We start from the raw sequence: 21,838 nt of genomic DNA, 5'->3' as shown, positions 1-21,838 counted from the left end.
GGGCCAAATGTGGCCCGCAGGACGCTACTTTGAGGCCCCCGCCTTGATATGAAAATTTAATGTCAAGTTTGATATGGATGCTGTATGGTATCATGTACCCAGAAAAAAAATATTACGTTTTATTAATGTTCATGTTAAAGGTTAAATAACTGTTAATAGTTATCCTCCCTATCCGTGTGGAAGTGGTAAGTTTTGGCTATTTAAGTTGAAAGGAAATAACTTGAAGGCTACCGTTTAGGTGGCTAGCTCTCTAGTTTGCGAGTTAGCATGTGTCTCAAGACCCCGCAGTTGCGCAATATGTTGTAAATAAAAAGAGTATAAATGTGACTATAGTCGTGTTTTGTCATGTCTACAGGGCTCTAATAATGCTTTGTTCATTTTAATCTGAAAAAAATAATTTGTCTACCCGCTAACTATATGTGGTTTAAGTTTTTATTATTTGCCGTTTTATTATTATTATTATTATATATATTTATTACTGATTGATTGATTTTCTTTATTTGTTTATTTATTTTTCATCTTATTTTGTGCAGAAAAAAAAAATTAAGATATTTGAGAACAGTGAAATATTTTATCAGAGCTTTTATTGTAGAAAATTGGAACCAAAGCACTGAAAAAGTTTGTATATTTTTCAGTTTTTAATAAATGCGTATTAATAATTTTTTTTTTTTTTTTTGGAAAAACCTGATGCGGCCTTGCCCAGACCCTAGCTCCAGTGGTCCCCCAGTTAAATTGAGTTTGAGACCCCTGTTTTAGAACATCTCACTGCAACGTTCAATATTAATGTCAGTGAAGTAATCACAGCAAACGCACCATCAACTTGATGTTTCTCTCAATCCACTTTTATAGCCCTCTTCATCTAGCTAAACATGCACTTCATTTTAATTGTGTTTTAGTCATGTCAGCAATGATGTAGCGTGATAATTATATTAACTTTTATTACTCCACTATACGCTCTGTGCACCGGCGATCTCGGACCTTTTTTTTTTCCCCGAGCCTCGTATTTATTACTTGGACATTTGTCAGCCAGCCCAATTATGGATGATGAATGTTTTAGTCTGCGTCGGCTTCAATAATTATTGAACGTTCTTAATGACGCCGCTTGAAAAAGTCCCCTGAGGGATAGGTGGGGACGTCTTTGTTGGAGTTTGGATACTTTAGGTGAATCTTTATTAATGGATAAACAGTAGATATATGCATGGGTTCATTAAGGATGGGAATAACAGCGCATTAATTCATTTATCTGATAATCATGTGTAGATTGGAGAAAAAAAACAACTCACATTTATAATCGCCACTCAGAAAAAAAAAAACATGGAGTGCACATCTTGGTTGCAACCAGCAGAGGCGCTGTTGTTCGGTTTCATGTCTGGAAAAAAGACAAGCTGCAGCTACAACATAAGACGTCAATTATGGGGAGTTCAAGTACACCCTCGTACATCAGAACATTCAAGCGAACACGTAATTGATCATTAATTTTACGTGTGTACCGAAAGATTGTGTTTATAATAATTATATTTTTTGCAGTATTTATAAATCAGAAATTTTTGTACTTTTGTACTTGTTTGCAACCTTATAAATATTTTAAAAATATTCTCTGAATTTCCATGTTCTCCCCGTGCAATAGAAATATCAACCCTCGTGAGGATAAGCGGAAAAAAAAAGAATGAATATTTAAATAATTAATTAATTATTAAATTATTTATTAGAGCCCTCTAGACATGAAATAGCACCCCTATATTGACTTTTAAACTCTTATTACCCAAATTTGTGAATAAAAGGAAATGAAACCTTTTAGGGGCTGCGCGGTGTGTGAGTGGTTAGCACACAGGCTTCACAAATAGGAGACCTGAGTTCAATTCCACCCAGCTGGGATAGCCTCCGGCACCCCCGCATCTTTGTTAGGATAAGCGGTAGAAAATGAATGAATGAAAGAACATTATTAGAGCCCTCTAGACATGAAATAACACCCCTATATTGACTTTTTGTAAATTAGTAAATAAAAGGAAATAAAAATAAGACACAGGCGGTGTACCCCGCCTCTCGCCTGAAGACAGCTGGGATAGGCTCCGGCCCCCCCTCCCTGCCACCCTTGTGAGGATAAGCGGTAAAAAATGAATGAATATTTAAACATTATTAGAGCCCTTTAAACATGAAATAACACCCCTATATTGACTTTTTGTAAATCAGTAAATAAAAGCAAATAAAAATAAGACACAGGCGATGTACCCCGCCTCTCGCCTGAAGACAGCTGGGATAGGCTACAGCCTATTAGAGCTATTAGAGACCTCTAGACATGAAATAACACCCCTATAGTCATCTTTACCCTCATATTACTCAATATAATAGAATAGAATAAGTAATTTGATACATAAAAAAACAGCCTGTGTGTTTAATATTATCATTTGTTGTTATTGTCATTGCAATTGTTTCTGATGCGTTTCCTTTTTTTTCTTTTCTATCCCCTCCTGCTCCGGTTTCTCTAAATTTCCACAACACTACACTACAGGCAATTAGTGAGCATTGTCAAATACTACTTGGTATCAGGTGCCAGCAAGTCATACAGTGGTTTGTATCGATTTGGCTGCAGATGGCGTCTTCATATGTAGTCCAAGTGTGTCCCCCCCCCCCCCCCCCCCCCGGCGATGGCGTCCTTGTGGGAATCATCTGGTTATGTCTAATGAGGCCTCTTATTATTAGCGCTTATACATCGGTCAGGTCGAGTGCGGACCTCCCACGTGGTGGTCCTCTTGAGCACCTTCGCTCTCCAAGCTTTTTCCATCCGCCAATTTAGATGATGAATATGGAACGCTGACTCGGAGAAGTCTATCGAGATGGCGACTGGCGCTCTCTCCCCCGAAATGTAGGCAACTTTCAATTTGGCTTTTTTTTTTTTCGTTCATTGCACTCTGTAAAAGTTCAACACCCCTTTTTTTCCCAGGTCGGTGAACTTCCACGACCTTCTAGCTGTGAGGAGAAACTCCGACCCGAGAGCATGCCAGACCTCGCCACCTCTGAGCGGGAACAGAGAGGGGAGGGGGGGGGGCAACGAGGCGCTGAGTGAGGGCTGAGCGGATGCGTGTGGACAGCCGAGTGGAGGAGGGTAAATATTTAGCCGCGACCACATTGACGGAGGGGGGGGGGGGGGCTACAAAGATTCCTCTTAGCCCTGGAATCCGTGTCGCTCCCTGTCCCGCTTCCCTGTCTCTCGCTCTCTGTATTCAGGGTCACGGATCTCATTTCTGGGATAATATTTCAAGCTAGCCACAGATGGCGAATTAAATTGAAGACCTTCCTCGGTACGGGGCAGAAAAGATGGCTTCCGAAGAGATGATATGAAAAGGAAATTGATAGTGTAGCTTTCAGTCTACTGAGGGTCCTTTTTTTTTAAGGTTGCATTAAAACACTTTGGTTCGCCGATGAACTGCGTAAAAGCTAATCAGTATGTTTACGCTAATCGTTTGGATTATTGGGTGATTGGACTTGTGCATACATGCAAGGGAGGGGGGGGAATCTGCCCTGGCTAAGTGGACCTTTGGCTCCTTTCCGACTGGATTCTGAATAGTTTTTATTCTATTAGAGTTTATGTATCTGTACAATATGCAGATACATTATGGCTGTGTTGATTGACTACCCGTATTAATACAAATATACGACGATGAAGTGTTGTTACGTCTGCATCCCTCCAGGCCTATGGCGTGTGTGTGAGTGACAAGAAGAAAAGCTCCCATGTTATCGCTTTTCATTCAAAAATACTGATATTACTTATATTCTTATATTCGGATCAGCACATAGATATAGTTATGCTTACAAGTTATGTATATTTAAAGAAAATCAAATAAAAGTAAAAAAAAAAGTTTACTGCATACATGAATTTTTGCTCGGAACCTTTTTTTTTCAGTTAATCTATTTTTTTGTTTTGTTAGTAATATTGTGAAAATGTAATGTTTTTCTCACTTTTTTTAATTTATTTATTATTTATTATTTATTATTTATTATTTATTATTTATTATTTATTATTTATTATTTATTATTTATTATTTATTATTTATTATTTATTATTTATTATTTATTATTTATTATTTATTATTTATTATTTATTATTTATTATTTATTATTTATTAAATGTAGTCTTGTAAGTTTTCTTCTTGTTTTTGTTTTTTGCTTTGTTAGTAATATTGTGAAAATGTAACGTTTTTCTCACTATTTATTATTTATTATTTATTATTTATTATTTATTATTTATTATTTATTATTTATTATTTATTATTTATTATTTATTATTTATTATTTATTATTTATTATTTATTATTTATCATTTATTATTTATTATTTATATAGTCTTGTAATTTTTCTTCTTATTTTTGTTTTTTGCTTTGTTGGTAATTTTTCTCACTTTTTATTATTTATTATTTATTATTTATTATTTATTATTTATTATTTATTATTTATTATTTATTATTTATTATTTATTATTTATTATTTATTATTTATTATTTATTATTTATTATTTATTATTTATTATTTATTATTTATTATTTATAGTCTTGTAATTTTTCTTCTTGTTTTTGTTTTTTGCTTTGTTAGTAATATTGTGAAAATGTAATGTTTTTCTCACTTTTCGTTATTTCTTTTATTTATTATTTATTATTTATTATTTATTATTTATTATTTATTATTTATTATTTATTATTTATTATTTATTATTTATTATTTATTATTTATTATTTATTATTTATTATTTATTATTTATTATTTATTATTTATTATTTATTATTTAATTGGCGATAGTAATAATATTTAAGCATTATTAGAGCCCTCTAGACATGAAATAACACCCCTATATTGACTTTTAAACTCACAGACTAGACTACCATTTTAAAACTATAACTTGGCTTGGATTTACATTATTTCTTTTGGGAAACATTGATTCAGTTAGAGTCCGTTTTGGTTAGAGTCGGAACTTCTGGAAGAAATGAATGATTAGCTTTTCTTGTGTAGCTAAATCTCAGAAATGTTCATACAGTTCTTGAATTGGAGATGCGTTGATGCTAAGATCAAGGCTAACGTAAGGCTTGTGTACGTTCCAAACAATAGCCATGCTAATGCTATTAAATGCTATAATTAATCATTGTGTGCGTCGGTTTGATGTCACCTTCTGTAGTTGACAAAAAGCCTTAGGGACCGTGTGTCATTAGCATGTACAGCAGCGGATTACAGCTTATTAGTAGCAATACCAGCAGTGACACAAGCAAAACATCCTCCTGCGCTCCCTAATTGTCCCCCTCAGGGCCCGCCGCGTTGTCATGCGGACCGCTATCGACAGCCAAAGAGTCATTAGGACATCACACTCCAGCTGATGAGGGAGAGATTTCAGGGACCGCGTCCATCCTGATGGGTTTTAATTTGATGTGAGTAGAATGACACCGCATCTGATAAGCGATGCGGCGTCCGTGGTGTCGTTGTGAATCGGTGGCGAATCCAGCGGCGGTATCGAGACATTATTATGAATAGCCCGCCGGATCAGGAAGTAGAAAGGGCAATAAAGTTTACATGTCAAAGAAGAAGTCGCTGATATCCCGGCTTATCTGTCCATCCTCCCGGCCTGGGAGTGAAGCGGGGAAAAGGGCGCGGGTCAGCCCGGCGAGTCGGATCTATTTTATCCCAAACAATGAAGGTCCTGTCTGATAGAGATACACCGCCTGTCCGTCACGCCGCAACCGCTGATATTGTGTCACTTTTGTCCGAGTGTGAGGGAGAGGCCGACCCGTGCGTCTTTCTTGTAAATGTCTGCGAGTGTGTTGTCAGATTGGCATCTCCAGACAGGTGGCGTTCTACCCCGTGCCACCCGCCCCGTCCTCCCCGTCCTCCTTACATTGTTGACATCCTCGGGGGGGGGGAGCTGATAGAAATCTCAAGCTGGGCTCTTGGCAGCAGCGGGCTGTTGAAGTAGCATTTAGAAATAGATACTTTTTCCTTTTATGCATCAAACTCCCTTTCAGATCACTAGAAACAGACTTTTTGGGAATCTATGATGCTTTTCTGTATTTTATTTTTCAATATTTTGGTTATTTTATGATCTCTCAATTGCGTGAGGTGAGAAGTCGGAGTACAACAATTAATTGACTGGTATCGAACCGTTCAATACTACACAAAGTCAGTCTTCTATATTGACACTCAAACACAAAACACTTTTTATTATAGTTTTACATGCAGAAAATTATTATAATGAATCAGGGCTGCACGGTGGTCAAGTGGTTAGCAAGCAGGCCTCACAGCTAGGACACCCAAGTTCAATTCCACCCTCTCTGTGGGGAGTTTGCATGCTAGGTTAATTAGCAATAGTAATAACATTTAAGTATTATTAGAGCCCTCTAGACATGAAATAACACCCCTATGTTGAATTTTAAACTCTTATTACCCAAATTTGTAAATAAAAGTAAAACCTTTTAGGGGCTGCACGGTGTCCGAGTGGTTAGCACACGGGCTTCACAAACAGGAGACCTGAGTTCAATTCCACCCTCAGCCATCTCTGTGTGGAGTTTGCATGTTCTCCCTGTGCATGTGTGGGTGTTCTCCGGGTATTCCGGTTTCCTCCCACATTCCAAAAACATGCTAGGCTAATTAGCGACTCCAAATTGTCCATAGGTATGAATGTGAGTGTGAATGGTTGTTTGTCTATATGTGCCCTGTGATTGGCTGGCCACCACTCCAGGGTGTACCCTGACTCTTCGTCGAAGACAGCTGGGATAGGCTCCAGCACCCTGGCAACCCTCGTGAGGATGAACTGTAGAAAATGAATGAATGAGCATGATTAGAGCCCTCTAGACATGAAATAACACCCCTATGTTGAATTTTAAACTCTTATTACCCAAATTTGTAAATAAAAGTAAATAAAACCTTTTAGGGGCTGCACGGTGTCCGAGTGGTTAGCACACGGGCTTCACAAACAGGAGACCTGAGTTCAATTCCACCCTCAGCCATCTCTGTGTGGAGTTTGCATGTTCTCGCTGTGCATGTGTGGGTTTTTCCACGGGTATTCCGGTTTCCTCCCACATTCCAAAAACATGCTAGGCTAATTAGCGACTCAAAATTGTCCATAGGTATGAATGTGAGTGTGAATGGTTGTTTGTCTATATGTGCCCTGTGATTGGCTGGCCACCACTCCAGGGTGTACCCCGCCTCTCCGCCCGAAGACAGCTGGGATAGGCTCCAGCACCCCCGCGACCCTCTTGAGGAAAAGCGGTAGAAAATGAATGAATAATAATCTTTTAGTGCAGTACTTGGCTGCAACCAGCAGTGGCGCTGTTGTTCTGTCTCCGATCCGTTTGCTGTCTAAAGAAGGAGTCAATCATGGAAATGTAGTCAAATGCCCGTCCAAAGTAACTTGTAATATTATCAGCATCAAACCCTGGAACACCAGAAGCTTACACGGAGTCATGTTTACGTGATATGACTTCAGAAGAAACATTTTTCTGATCACAACAAACTTTTTCTTCCTATCCCGGCCAATTAACAAAGCTCGTGATGAGTATCTTTGGAGCGTCGGAGGCTTGAAACGCGTCTGTCTCGCTCTCGGCTACCAAAAGGCCACAGTGGTGCTGGCACAAGATAATCAGCACTCACACACATATACACACACACACACACACATATATATATGCACAAAATGTGTGAGAAGGATTTAGCTGCCTATCAGGACCGGCGCTGACGACACGGGAATTATTTTGGCAGCGACGCTAATGTGGCGACGCTTGTTGTTTCCTGAACTGATTTTCTTAATCCTCCACGCTTTGTAAACACGGGGGCTTGATTTTTGTAATCTGGGAGGTCCCACTGACGCAAAGACCCAACAACTCGTCCCGTGGTACCTCCCCCTCCTTTTCCTAGTCTCCTAGTCAGCCGCCGCCTTAATTAGTCAGAATTAAGACGAATGCGCGGGCCTCCTCGCGATCAATTGCTATCAAGCGGACCTTCGCTCGCCCTGCCCGGGGGGGGTGGTTGGTTGGTTGGGGGGGTCTCGCTCAGTCGGCACATCGTTTATATCAATAGCTTTTGTTTTTCTTTGCTTCCCCCGCGCCTGTGTCAAGGGCTCGGCTTGTCGTTTGGCGTGCCGTGAGGTTCCCGACGTGACACGCTACGCTTCACGTTTGTATCGATATTAGTAATGAGTATCGGAGAACATGCTTCTTCCCCGCTAACAAGCTGACCCCCTTTTTTTTTTTTTTTCCCATGTCGCCGCTCGTCTTGCTGGACTCCCATCAAGATTCCGGTTTCGTTATTTGTTATTCCGGACGTATGTGCTTCATGTTTTTTATTGATGCGCCCCATTTAGGTCCATATAATTGCTATCAAAGCATGTGCATCAATCTTTCGCTTTCGCTTGCCTTGTTTCAGTGCACAGGAACCAAACCTCCCACAAACTAGAGCTGCAACAATTAATCGATTAATCCAATTAATTGACAGCTATGTTGTTTTTTTTTCATTTTAGGCAAAAAAAAAAAAAAGGTGATTGACATGCATCGATTTAGTTAAACTGTTCGTTCTGCATCATGACACGCAACTTAAATCTGTTATTTCCAAATTCCCGCAAGGCATGCTGGGTAGTCCAGTTGCAACATCATGAACTCATTCATTCATTCGTTTTCTACCGCTTTTTCCTCACGAGGGTCGCGAGGGGGGGGGGGGGGGTGCTGGTGCCTATCCCAGCTGTCTTTGGGCGCGAGGCGGGGTACACCCTGGACTGGTGGCGAGCCAATCACAGGGCACATATAAACAAACAACCATTCACACTCACATTCATACCTATGGACAATTTGGAGTCGCTAATTAACCTAGCATGTTTTTGGAATGTGGGAGGAAACCAGAGTACCCGGAGAAAAAACCCACGCATGCACGGGGAGAACATGTAAACTCCACACAGAGATAGCCGAGGGTGGAATTGAAACCTGGTCTCCTAGCTGTGAGGTCTGCGCGCTAACCACTAGACCACCGTGCCGCCCACATCATGAACTATGAACAATAAAACATTGCATAGCAAGACTATTTTAACTTCTCCGGCGACGTCATCAACATATTTTGTCATCGAGCAAAAAATGCTAGAAATAACGAGTATCGCAAGCTACCCAGCATGACTTGCGGCAGGGGCATATGGGTGTTTTTTGTTTTTTTTTTGCATGGGTATTTGCGTGTTGATGTTTGTTTGTATGCCCGCATGGTGGATTTGGTTACTTTAGCGCGTCATGCTTGACGCGTTGGCTTGTTTGGATGGCTTTTTTTGTACAAGCTATCAGATAGCCTCTGATAATTTTGGTGACTCATGTGACACAACAGCGCTCAAAGTCATGTTTACAACTACAATTTCCATGTTAAACGTTAAAAAAATATATATTTTGAAATACCTGGTGGACTGGATTACGACCCTTCTCCGCAGTTTGCCCACCCCTGGTCTAGGGCCGAACTGATTATTCGATTAATCAAAACATGCTTCAGATTAAAACTACTACTACCACAAATGGCTAAACTATACATTAATTTTATTTTTTTTAACATTATTATATTAAAATAGGAATATAATCAATAATTTATTTTATTTTTAATATGCATGACTTATGCATGAGTTAGCGTTTGCTTCCTGTTATGCTATCATATAATTATTGTCGTTATCGGGCTGATGAGGACATCCATGGCGTTTTCTTCCTTGGTGGTGGCCCGGGACACGTCGGTGATCACGCTGCGAGTCTAATGAGTCTGATGAATGATGAGTCTTATTTCTCTCCGCCATACGGGGGCCGCCAGAGGAAAAACAATAGCGGGACGCAATCACAGAGAGTCTCGTGATTGCGAAGGTCGACGCGGAATACCAACGAGATCGATTTTTCATTTGCGTGCAAAGTTGTGACATCCCTTCTCGTTTATTTGTTTAGTAATTGCTGCTATTTTATTAGCATTTTTTTTTCAAGGTGGGGGGGGGGTGGCGGGGTGGAGTCATTGATTTGACTTTTGTATCTTATCAAGTTAACTGCAGTGTCAATATTTGGTGTTACTTAAAAGTGAGAAGCCTGTCTGTCAAACGTTTGCAGCATTTCAAGAAATGCTGCAAACATTTTTATCTGTATTAAAGAGCAGCATTTCTTTTGGCAATGACTTCCTGTGCAGGCACACCATTTTCATGTTCCTTTTATGTATACTCTGCCCACCAAACATCTCGTTAAGTGTTGATTTTTAAAGCTAGCTCGTTAGCTGTGGTCAAGAGGTCTCACTCCATTGACTGTTGTTCTATGGAACTTTGTAAACATTGCAAATGACAGCACATTACTTTATATTTACTTTTTATCGGTTATTTTTATTTACAAATTGTATTTATTGAGGGGCTGCACAGTGGACAAGTGGTCAGCCCGCAGGCCTCGCAGCTAGGAGACCCGAGTTCAATTCCACCTTTTGGAAAGTTTGAATGTTCTCCCTGTGCATGCGGGGGTTTTCTCCGGGTACTCCGGGCGGACCCCGCCTCTTGCTCGAAGACAGCTGGGATAGGCTCCAGCACCCCCTCGCCACCCTCATGAGGATAAGCGGTAAAAAATTAATGAATATTTAAACATTAATAGAGCCCTCTAGACATAAAATAACACCCCTATATTGACTTTTAAACTCTTATTACCCAAATTTTGTAAATAAAAGAAAATAAAATGGCGTATGAGTGGTTAGCACACAGGCTTCACAAATAGGAGACCCGAGTTCAATTCCACCCTGGGCCATATCTGTGTGGAGTTTGCATGTTCTCCCCGTGCATGCGTGGGTTTTCTCCGGGTACTCCGGTTTCCTCTCCAAAAACATGCTAGGTTAATTAGCGACTCCAAATTGTCCATAGGTATGAATGTGAGTGTGAATGGTTGTTTGTCTACTATATGTGCTGGGATAGGCTCCAGCACCCTTCCGCAACCCTTGTGAGGATAAGCGGTAGAATATGAATGAATGTATTTATTGAAGCATGACTTACCAGTACTTTGCAGTATTTATATTATCTGAAAAATGTTTTTTTTATGCATTTTTTTTCTTACGGTACCCAAAATGAACCTCACTATTAAAGTACGTGCCAGACCAATAGAGGTAGTATTGTTGCACCCCTAACAATATTGTCATATAGTTGTTTCTCGCAGTTCTACTACAAACAAAATGTCTCCAATGTACTTTTATAGTCTTTCCTCAGGACCGCCGTATCTCCCCCATGTAGCTTATTTCATGGATTTCCAAAGCAATGTTTAGTGGCAGAAACAATTTGTTTTCCTCTACATCCTGTAAGCGTGACTTGATTTTGGTAAATGTTACACACCGTAGTATTGCAGTATTGCCTCTGCTATCCGGGCTACTCTGGGGAAATTCATTTATAAAGAACACCAAAATAAAAAAAAAAGAGAGAACACTCCTATTAGTTACTTTCTCCAAGGTTAATGGCGAACTGTTGTCGTTGATATAGATGCAGTTTGTCCTCCACGGGTCACCGAGCGTGCTCGCCGCTTTTTTTTTTTACAAGTAACACAAGAGTGTTAGCTCGGACCCTGGATGGCAGCTCAAAGCTCCCCGGGGCCCTCCTCACCGGGGGCGTCATGCCTGCATGCCGACTGCTTGTGTTTGTGATGTCGCAACGCACCGGCGGCGTCTCTCTATCTCATGCCAAGCTTGGATGCGCCGCCAAGAGAGCTTTGGGCTAACTGTGAGTTTGGCGACGGGGGGGGCTCTCCTTCGTTATAGTGCGCTCGAGTCGGTGGAACAGTGGAGTCGCTGTCATGGATACACTTCAAGGTCAATGTTGCTGAGCCCCGGGCTGTGGGGCGGCGTCGCTTACGCACTATAATGCGATAATGTCTGTGTAGCTAGTCGTTCACATGATACGCCAACAATATACGTGGAAAAAATATCAGTATTTACTTCAAAGTAGCCATGTTTTGTTCCACATAACAGTTTACATTTCAGTTTTGGTGTTCCTTTTGTTTTTACATTGTTTCCTGTTTGGTGCTCTTATTTTGGTTTTCTGTTTCCTGTTTTGTTATCACATGCAGTAACTTTGCTTCTGCTGGTAAAGGCTGGCAGAAGCACCTGTTGGTAATTGGTAATCAGGATACTATTTGGTTTACTTTGGACTGCTAGTACTGTTGTTTGCTGTTTGTGTGGATTTGCAGTATTTGTCATGGATGTTTCCTTCCTTCCTTACGTCCTTCCTTCCTTCCTGCCTGATTATTGCATTTTGGTGAGTGTTTAACTGGGCAAATTGAGTAAATTTGTAGTATTGTTCATGTTATTGGAGCCCTCCAGACATGAAATAACACCCCTAGTCACCTTTTACACTCATTTTACGAAATATCATATACATAATAATATAAAATAAGCCATTTAAAACGTAAATATGACTCCTCCTTGCGTGTGTTTCTATAAATGTGTTCACTGGAGTACCTAAAAGATGCGGAGAGGATGTCGATATATTATAATTTAGTTAATTTAGCTCTTTCTATACTAAAAAAAAGCTTAATTTAGGCAAAATAAATTAAATAAATATGCTTAAATATGCATATTTTGTTTAGTTTTTACTCGTATGCTGCATTGCTTTTAGTTGGTTTATTAAATCATCTGTTTCCTTTGATACTTCCATTTTATTTACCGTATTTTCCGGACTATAAGTCGCACTTTTTTTATAGGTTGGCTGTTCCTGCGACTTATAAATGAAAAAAACTGTTTATGTTACATAAACACTGGACACCTTTTCTGTTTATGTTTATTTTTTGTGTAGCTGAATAACCATTGTTAGCATATCTTACACCTATTAGCATGTTCTCTATTATTTTATTGTTAGAACTTACCTTATAAATATTATTATAAAATAAATTACCCGCAAAAAATGCGACTTATACTCCAGTGTGACTTATGTATGGTTTTTTTTTCGACCTAATTATACATTTTTGGCCTTGTGCGACTTATACTCCGGAGCGACTTATACTCCAGAAAATACTGTATTTTTTTTTTCATAGGTTGGCTGTTCCTGCGACTTATACTCCAGAGCGACTTATAAATGAAAAAACTGTTTATGTTACATAAACACTGGACACCTTTTCTGTTTATGTTTATTTTTTGTGTAGCTGAATAACCATTGTTAGCATATCTTACACCTATTAGCATGTTCTCTATTATTTTATTGGTAGAACTTACCTTATAAATATTATTATAAAATAAATTACCCGCAAAAAATGTGACTTATACTCCAGTGTGACTTATGTATGGTTTTTTTTTTAACCTAATTATACATTTTTGGCCTTGTGCGACTTATACTCCAGAAAATACTGTATTTCTTTTTTTTCATAGGTTGGCTGTTCCTGCGACTTATACTCCAGAGCGACTTATAAATGAAAAAACTGTTTATGTTACATAAACACTTTTCTGTTTGTTTATTTTTTGTGTAGCTGAATAACCATTGTTAGCATATCTTACACCTATTAGCATTTTCTCTATTATTTTATTGTTAGAACTTACCTTATAAATATTATTATAAAATAAATTACCCGCAAAAAATGCGACTTATACTCCAGTGTGACTTATGTATGTTTTTTTTTTTCAACCTAATTATACATTTTTGGCCTTGTGCGACTTATACTCCAGAAAATACTGTATTTCTTTTTTTTCATAGGTTGGCTGTTCCTGCGACTTATACTCCAGAGCGACTTAAAATATAAATTACCCGCAAAAAATGCGACTTAAGTATGTTTTTTTTCTACCTAATTATGCATTTTTGGCCTTGTGCGACTTATACTCGGGAGTGACTTACAGTCCAGAAAATACTGTATTTTTTTTTTTTTTACCGGAGTACCTCCTGGACTCGACCTCTGCCCCTTTAACTTCAAACTTGAGTCCAAGATGGTCTCCCAGAACACAAAGTGGCTGTGAGCTGAGTTTCGTAGGCGATGTAGTAGAGTAAAGAAGAAGCCCACAGATGGAGGGAACGGGGTCTGTCCGTAGCATCTTTAAGGATTAATGGTGTGCGAAGCGGAGCTATTAATCGTCCTGGCTGAGCCGTACTGCTGCACCGTATAGAATATGAAGGTGACAAAGTGCACTGTAAATATTAACCAGTGTATCCCCCTCGCAATTTTGCCCATTCCGCTAGCTTCCCTGCTTATTACCGTCTCTATAATGAGTCACTAAGGAAAAAAAAAAAAAAAAAAGTTCTTCCATTGAGGCGCTATGTGCTTATGTACTTTTTCCTGCCTAATTTGCCGTTGTGAATAAGATGAAGTTAAGTGGTTTGTTTTGCTCCCTGCTGTGCTGGCGTTAATACGCTACCAAGAGAGGAGGGTTGGTGGGAGTTTGACAGCATGTACGGCGGCGGCGGCGGCACGTTTCAAACCAGTGTTGCTGATGAAGAGAGATGTGTAGAAGGGGAAACGAATGCCCGGGCCCTCCAGTGTTGCGACGGCCTCAAAGATGGCTCCCCAGAGGCCGAAAAACCGTAGTTGGCCTGAGCCGCTGCCAAGCTTACTTTTGGCTTGTTTGAGTTTCTGCAGATGGCGCACACTTTCATTACGGAGGATATACTGTACTGTAGTATTCGTCTTTGGAATCCAGTCAATTGATGGATTTTTTTTTTTTTTTAAACCCCTCTGGTGCCACATGTTCAACATTCACGTCAACATTCGTTATGTCAACCGATCACGACTTTAATATTTAAAATAGAAGCAAGCGCGGCCCTCTCAGAGGACGGCGGCTTCCTCTTATTTAATACTTATGTGGATCATACTTGCTTCCTGTCCCCAGGGTTCCACACCTACAAATGGACGCTGTGTGTGATCTATGTGGCCAATTGAATCAGCCGCCAGAGTTGGACATCACAAGAATCCCCAGCTGCACAGCTTGAGAAAACTGGGCACCAAAGGAGGTAAGGAATGACGTCAGAACCACCAACACAAAAGAAAAATCACCGTATTACCCTTGGAATCCGTAATATATTATAATATAATTACTATAGTTAAATATATGACTCAAAACATGGGTTGGAGGCTGCATGGTGGTTGAGTGGTTAGCCTGCGGGCCTCACAGCTAGGAGACCCGAGTTCAATTCCACAGCTGACATCTGTGTGGAGTAGCGGTAGAAAGCGAATGAATATTTTAGCATTATTAGAGCCCTCTGGACATGAAGTAACACCCCTATATTGACTTTTAAACTCAAATTTGTAAATAAAAGGAAATGAAACCTTTTAGGGGCTGCACGGTGTACGAGTGGTTAGCACACAGGCCTCACAAATAGGAGACCCGAGTTCAATTCCACCCTCTGCCATCTCTGTGTAGTAGCGGTAGAAAATGAATGAATATTTAAGCATTATTAGAGCCCTCTAGACATGAAGTAACACCTCTATATTGACTTTTAAACTGGTATTACCCAAATTTGTACATAAAAGGAAATAAAACCTTTTAGGGGCTGCACGGTGTAAGAGTGGTTAGCACACAGGCCTCACAAATAGGAGACCCGAGTTCAATTCCACCCTCTGCCATCTCTGTGTGGAGTAGCGGTAGAAAGCGAATGAATATTTAAGCATTATTAGAGCCCTCTAGACATGAAATAACACCCCTATATTGACTTTTAAACTCGTATTACCCAAATTTGTACATAAAAGGAAATAAAACCTTTTAGGGGCTGCACGGTGTAGGAGTGGTTAGCACACTGGCCTCGCAGCTAGGAGACCCGAGTTCAATTCCACCCTCTGCCATCTCTGTGTGGAGTAGTGGTAGAAAGCGAATGAATATTTAAGCATTATTAGAGCCCTCTAGACATGAAATAACACCCCTATATTGACTTTTAAACTGGTATTACCCAAATTTGTACATAAAAGGAAATAAAACCTTTTAGGGGCTGCACGGTGTAAGAGTGGTTAGCACACAGGCCTCACAAATAGGAGACCCGAGTTCAATTCCACCCTCTACCATTTCTGTGTGGAGTAGCGGTAGAAAATGAATGAATATTTAAGCATTATTAGAGCCCTATCGACATGAAATAACACCCCTATATTGACTTAAATTCGTATTACTCAAATTTGTAAATAAAAGAAAATAAAACCTTTTAGGGGCTGCACGGTGTGGGAGTGGTCAGCACACAGGCCTCACAGCTAGGAGACCTGAGTTCAATTCCACCCTCTGCCATCTCTGTGTGGAGTAGTGGTAGAAAACAGTAGAAAATGAATGAATGAATATTTAAGCATTATTAGAGCCCTATCGACATGAAATAACACCCCTATATTGACTTTTAAACTGGTATTAACCAAATTTGTACATAAAAGGAAATAAAACCTTTTAGGGGCTGCACGGTGTGCGAGTGGTTAGCACACTGGCCTCACAGCTAGGAGACCCGAGTTCAATTCCACCCTCTGCCATCTCTGTGTGGAGTAGTGGTAGAAAGCGAATGAATATTTAAGCATTATTAGAGCCCTCTAGACATGAAGTAACACCCCTATATTGACTTTTAAACCCGTATTACCCAAATTTGTAAATAAAACCTTTTAGGGGCTGCCCGGTGCAGGAGTGGTTAGCACACAGGCCTCACAGCTAGGAGACCTGAGTTCAATTCCACCCTCTGCCATCTCTGTGTGGAGTAACGGTAGAAAATGAATATTTAAGCATTATTAGAGCCCTCGAGACATGAAATAACACCCCTATATTGACTTTTAGTCTCGTATTACCCAAATTTGTAAAGTCGAGGCACCTCTGCTCTCGCACTCCGACATCAGACACATTTTGCCTTATGGAGGAAATAAACAAGTACAACCATCACAATAACAGAAGCGAGGATAATGACAACAATGATGCAATAATGCAGAGTTTCCTACACTTGAGGTCGATTGTTATTGGTTGACGTCAGGGTGATATATTTGCACCCTCAGACTTGTCATTTCTCTGCAAAGGGCTTTTTTTTTCTACATTCACAAGTTTTTGTAAAGAATACTAGTAGAAATACTTTATATGCACGTGAAAACAACAATTGGTATAATCCGATCAAGCCCAACCAGATTGCTGCGGAAACGTGCTGCCGTATGAATCAAAACAAACCGGAGTACCCGGGAAAAAAAAAAAACCCACGCATGCACGGTGAGAACATGCAAACTCCACACAGAGATGCCCGAGGGTGGAATTGAACTCGGGTCTCCTATTTGTGAAGCCTGTGTGCTAACCACTCGGACACCGTGCAGCCCCTAAAAGGTTTTATTTCCTTTTATTTACAAATTTGGGTAATAAGAGTTTAAAAGTCAATATAGGGGTGTTATTTCATGTCTAGAGGGCTCTAATAATGCTTAAAGTCCAGCCCGAAGACAGCTGGGATAGGCTCCAGCATCCCCCCTAGCATGTTTTTGGAATGTGGGAGGAAACCGGAGTACCCGGGAAAAAAAAAAAACCCACGCATGCACGGGTAGAACATGCAAACTCCACACAGAGATGCCCGAGGGTGGAATTGAACTCGGGTCTCCTATTTGCGAAGCCTGTGTGCTAACCACTCGGGCACCGTGCAGCCCCTAAAAGGTTTTATTTCCTTTTATTTACAAATTTGGGTAATAAGAGTTTAAAAGTCAATATTGGGGTGTTATTTCATGTCTAGAGGGCTCTAATAATGCTTAAAGTCCAGCCCGAAGACAGCTGGGATAGGCTCCAGCATGCCGACTAGCATGTTTTTGGAATGTGGGAGGAAACCAGAGTACCCGGAAAAAAACTCACGCATGCACGGTGAGAACATGCAAACTCCACACAGAGATGGCCGAGGGTGGAATTGAACCCTGGTCTCCTAGCTGTGAGGTCTGTGCGCTAACCACTTGACCACCGTGCCGCCTGAAGTTTTTTTTCAATGATTATGATTTCATAAACAAAATCTAAAGAAAATTCCATTAAATGCTCAGTGCCAAATTTTATTGTCTAATTTATTCTGTTTTTTTTTTACGTTTGCTGCCTAAATGGGTTGCAGTGAATAGAAACAAAAGAAGTTCAAGGTTAGAAAATAACAAAATATCGTCAATGCAGCCGAATAAATGATAGAACTGGATGGATGGTTTGGAAAATTTTGTCTAGAAACTGATGATTTATTGATATTTTCCCACCGTTTTCAAAGACTATTCCCATCCCTTGAATTCCCATCCCTGGGAAGGCCAGCAGCTCTAGCATGTCAGATTCCTGTTAGCCGGCGTCTTGAATAATCAGCTGTTCGCGAGGCTCCAGGCGGAATCCTGCAGGGCCTTTTGAGAAATGCTTGTAGAACCTTGGGGGGGGGGGGGGCGTTGAGGTGGGTGGGGGGGGGGGCATAGATGCTGTCTGCGACTGTCTATCAGGAGATTTGTTGGAGATATGTTGGAGGCTCGGGGGCAAAGAGTGGAGACGGTGTCAGGGCGATACCCTTGACGCTGATGTGATTGAGTAGACAGCTGCGACCCGCTTCCTTCTTTACCCCGCCGCCCCGTCTGACCCCCCTCCCCCAACACACACTGCCTACCGCCACCCCCTCCTTTCCCAACCTCTATATCTCCCAACCCCTCCGTCTGGAAGCATGAGTGATCCCCTAAAACTGGTTATTATACCCAAGCACATCCGAGTAATTTATGCATGATTGCGTCTCAATCGGAGGCCATTCATCATCCTCTTTCCCTATCTTTCTTTTTTTAATCTGTCGGTGTCTTGTTCTGCCGGACTTTAATCTATAGCGCTATTAAGAATGCCTGTGCAATAATGGCCCGGCCCAGGTGACAGCGTGACATTGGCGCCGTCATTGGCGCCGCTCTGGGACGTAAGAAGCGACCGTGAGGGAAGTGGAGAAAGAGGGCGGAAGCGACGTTTATTAGACCGTTGATGTGACGGCATTTGTCTGCGCGATGTTTTAAACGTCGCATCACGACGTGGGAAATTCATTAGGGGCGCGGAGTCGCCGATAAGAAGTCTGTTTCGACATCTGTGTTCGGTTTGTTGGTACTCTTGGTTTGGTTTCATTTATTGTTCATCAATCTATTGAGTGCAGTACTTGGTTATGACCAGCAGTGGCGCTGTTGGGTAAGTTTCAACTAGTTGGCTCTTCAGAAGAACAACATGACGTCAAATTGATATCACAGGAAATTTAAATTTTCCGGTATTCCGGCAGGGAACTTTAGTGAAATGTCTATCCCACTTCTGCATAAAGAGCAATAAATGATCCTTTACTATGCAAAAATATAACATGCAAACTCCACACAGAGATGGCAGTGGGTGGAATTGAACTCGGGTCTCCTATTTGTGAAGCCTGTGTGCTAACCGACTCCAAAGGTTTTATTGCCTTTTTATTTACAAATTTGGGTAATAAGAGTTTAAAAATCAATATAGGGGTGTTATTTCATGTCTAGAGGGCTCTAATAATGTTCATTTATTCATTCATTTTTGACCACTTATCCTCACAAGGGACGCGGGGGTGCTGGAGCCTATCCCAGCTGACTTCGGACTAGAGGCGGGGTACACCCTGGACTGGTGGCCAGCCAATCACAGGGCACATATAGACAAACAACCATTCACACTCACATTCATACCCATGGACAATTTGGAGTCGCTAATTAACCTAGCATGTTTTTGGAATGTGGGAGGAAACCGGAGTACCCGGAGAAAACCCACGCATGCACCTGGAGGCCTGCACGCTAACCACTCATCCGCCGTGCAGCCTCATTTGCATACTGTATAGTGTAATCCCAACCTTCCATAAAGGCAGTTTCTAACATTAGAGTCCTCTAGACATGAAATAGCAACCCTAAAGTTCACATTTTCTCTTGTATTAACCAATATAGTGGACATAATAAGAGTCAATAAGCCATTTAAGACAAAACATGTTCTCCCTGTGCATGCTTGGGTTTTCTCCGGGTACTCCGGTTTCCTCCCACATTCCAAAAAAACATGCTAGGTTAATTAGCGACTCCAAATTGTCCATAGGTGTGAGTGTGAATGGTTGTTTGTCTATATGTGCCCTGTGATTGGCTGGCCACCAGTTCAGGCTGTACCCCGCCTCTCGTTGGAAGACAGCTGGGATAGGCTCCAGCACCCCCCTCGACCCTCATGAGGATTAGCAGTAAAAAAATGAATGAATGCCTTTAAACTTTGTAATTGTAAGAAGAAGATGCGGCAAAGTCCTCCCCCGTGTGCTGGCATATAACCGCCAAAGTGCCAGGGAGGTGTAAACGGCAGTAGAACAAGCAACCCCCCCCCCCCCAACCCCCTCACACAAATGGTTGCAGAGTTATCCATCTGTGTGACTCCGAGGTGTATCTAATGGAAGCTGACCTCGATGCCACGTTCTCTATCTGCTCCATTCAGCAGCGATCAGGCTGGGGATGTATCTTGATTTACAGCCTGTCTTCTCCAACTTCTGCTCGGTGGCGCCCCCCAATGTATGTGAGCCGCCACTGTAGAGTGGAGTAAAGTTGAGTTATTATTATTGCCTTATTATTATGGACCTTCTCCTCCAGGTGCAACATCACTTCCACTTGTCAGTACGCACGATGACAAACTTTGTTGTGCATTGTTGGAGGGGAAAGGGCTGCACGGCGGTCTAGTGGCTAGAGACCCGAGTTCAATTCCACCCTCGGCCGTCTCTGTGTGGAGTTTGCATGTTCTCCCTGTACATGCGTGGGTTTTTTTTCCCGGGTACTCCGGTTTAATGAATATTTAAGCATTATTAGAGCCCTCTAGACATGAAATAACACCCCTATATTGACTTTTAAACTCTTATTACCCAAATTTGTAAATAAAAGAAAATAAAACCATTTTCAGGGGCTGCACGGTGTTCGAGTAGCGCGCAGACCACACAGCTTAGTAGACCTGAGTTCGATTCCAACCTCGGCCATCTCTGTGTGGAGTTTGCATGTTCTCCCTGTGCATGCGTGGGTTTTCTCCGGGTACTCCGGTTTCCTCCAACATTCCAAAAACATGCTAGGTTAATTAGCGACTCCAAATTATCCATAGGTATGAATGAGTGTGAATGGTTGTTTGTCTATATGTGCCCTGTGATTGGCTGGCCACCAGTCCAGGGTGTACCCCGCCTCTCTGCCTGAAGACAGCTGGGATAGGCTCCAGCACCCCCGCGACCCTCGTGAGGAAAAGCGGTAGAAAATGAATTCATATTTAAGCATTATTAGAGCCCTCTAGACATGAAATAACACCCCTATATTGACTTTTAAACTCGTATTACCCAAATTTTGTAAATAAAAGAAAATAAAACCTTTTTAGGGGATGCACGGTGTTGGAGTGGTTAGCGCGCAGTGGTTACCACACAGCAAGGAGACCCGAGTTCGATTCCAACCTTGACCATCTCTGTGTGGAGTTTGCATGTTCTCCGGTTTCCTCCCATCTATATGTGCCCTGTGATTGGCTGGTCATCAGTCCAGGGTGTACCCCGCCTCTAGGATAGGCTCCAGCACCCCCTCGCGACCCTCATAAGGATAAGTGGTAGAAAATGAATGTTGGAGGGAGGAAAAAAAAGCTAGGATATTTTTTATCTGCTGACGGACAGGTCCGACAAAGCTCGGAAAAGCGAGCAGAGATGAAAGCCAACTGGGATGTACTTTTCCAGCAGGCTCGGCTTGGCTCGGCTCGATGTAGCGTTCCATGTGAGGCGATGACTGACTGAGCGCACGCAAACACAAAGCCCGGCCTGGAAGGAGCCGCCATGCTCCCAGGGCAACGGGCGACAACAAGGCAGCCAAATCCCAACAGAGCGGAGGAATGGCTCTTCGCCTCCAGGCCTCCATTCCCACCGAACACACATGATAGCATGGGCGCTCTTCATATGTTGAAGCTATTGTAAACATGGCGGCGT

At 41.4% G+C, this 21,838-nt stretch overlaps 1 long non-coding RNA gene across 1 annotated transcript in view; it reads left to right on the top strand.

Annotated features, from left to right (window-relative positions):
* The first annotated feature begins 14,795 nt into the window (after window positions 1–14,795).
* Window positions 14,796–21,838, top strand: part of LOC131103448 (uncharacterized) — an 86,923-nt gene continuing 79,880 nt past the window's right edge. The window contains exon 1 of the long non-coding RNA XR_013630009.1: window positions 14,796–14,917. This is a non-coding gene — a long non-coding RNA (uncharacterized LOC131103448). The remainder of the gene's footprint in view (window positions 14,918–21,838) is intronic.

Source organism: Doryrhamphus excisus, linkage group LG16 (assembly GCF_037039965.1).
Source record: "Doryrhamphus excisus strain RoL-2023G ecotype Guam linkage group LG16, RoL_Dexc_Guam_v1.1, whole genome shotgun sequence".
Classification (NCBI taxonomy): Eukaryota; Metazoa; Chordata; class Actinopteri; order Syngnathiformes; family Syngnathidae; genus Doryrhamphus; species Doryrhamphus excisus.
Note: the sequence above shows the minus strand (reverse complement) of the source record. Positions and strands in the feature narration are given on the sequence as shown.